The 605-nt window shown below is 36.2% G+C and overlaps 1 protein-coding gene across 1 annotated transcript in view; it reads right to left on the bottom strand.

Moving 5' to 3' along the window:
• LOC108762286 (putative nuclease HARBI1) overlaps positions 1 to 605 on the bottom strand; it is a 7316-nt gene that overhangs the window by 2074 nt on the left and 4637 nt on the right. The window lies entirely within an intron of this gene.

Below are 605 nucleotides of genomic sequence, written 5' to 3'. Positions count from 1 at the left end.
TAAAATATGTTTAATATATATTTATATTGCAATATAATGAATGTATGTTCTGATTTCTATGTCAACATTCCACAATTCATTCATTTCTTACGACTTTTGTTTTGCACACAATTACCCGACGCGCGAGAAATTTTTTTGCTTTTCCGTTTTTTCCTTTTTGCCAAATATAACCTTATTGAATAAAAATCTGTTCAAGATAAGATTACGTAATGATAGAAGAATGTTTATAGTTTCTATTTCCATACTTATATCGCTTGGAACTTAGAAAACTATCCCAAGAAAACAAATATCCCTTAGGTGCGCACAATTCGCCCACTTTCCCTTACATAAGTAAGCGAATATCGACATAGGAGTTGTGTGGCTCAGGGGAAAAGTGGCAGCCTCGTAGAACGGACTTGGAGACCCGGCTTCGGTTCGGATCTCGACAGGAGCGGAGCTGATTTTCTTGTGCTAACGGTTATGCCTTACGACGAGTAATTTCGAGTGGTGAAAACGTGCAATGTGACGAGTGCTAAATGAGTATTTTGCACTTGTACAAGTTTTTTCACTCAAATTTACGTTTTTATCACTCAAAAATACTCGTAATGTATACGTTTTTACCACTC

This window comes from Trachymyrmex cornetzi, unplaced genomic scaffold, assembly GCF_001594075.2.
Source record: "Trachymyrmex cornetzi isolate Tcor2-1 unplaced genomic scaffold, Tcor1.1 scaffold291, whole genome shotgun sequence".
NCBI lineage: Eukaryota > Metazoa > Arthropoda > Insecta > Hymenoptera > Formicidae > Trachymyrmex > Trachymyrmex cornetzi.
The sequence above is the reverse complement of the archived record's forward strand: the minus strand, read 5'-3'. Positions and strand labels throughout refer to the sequence as shown.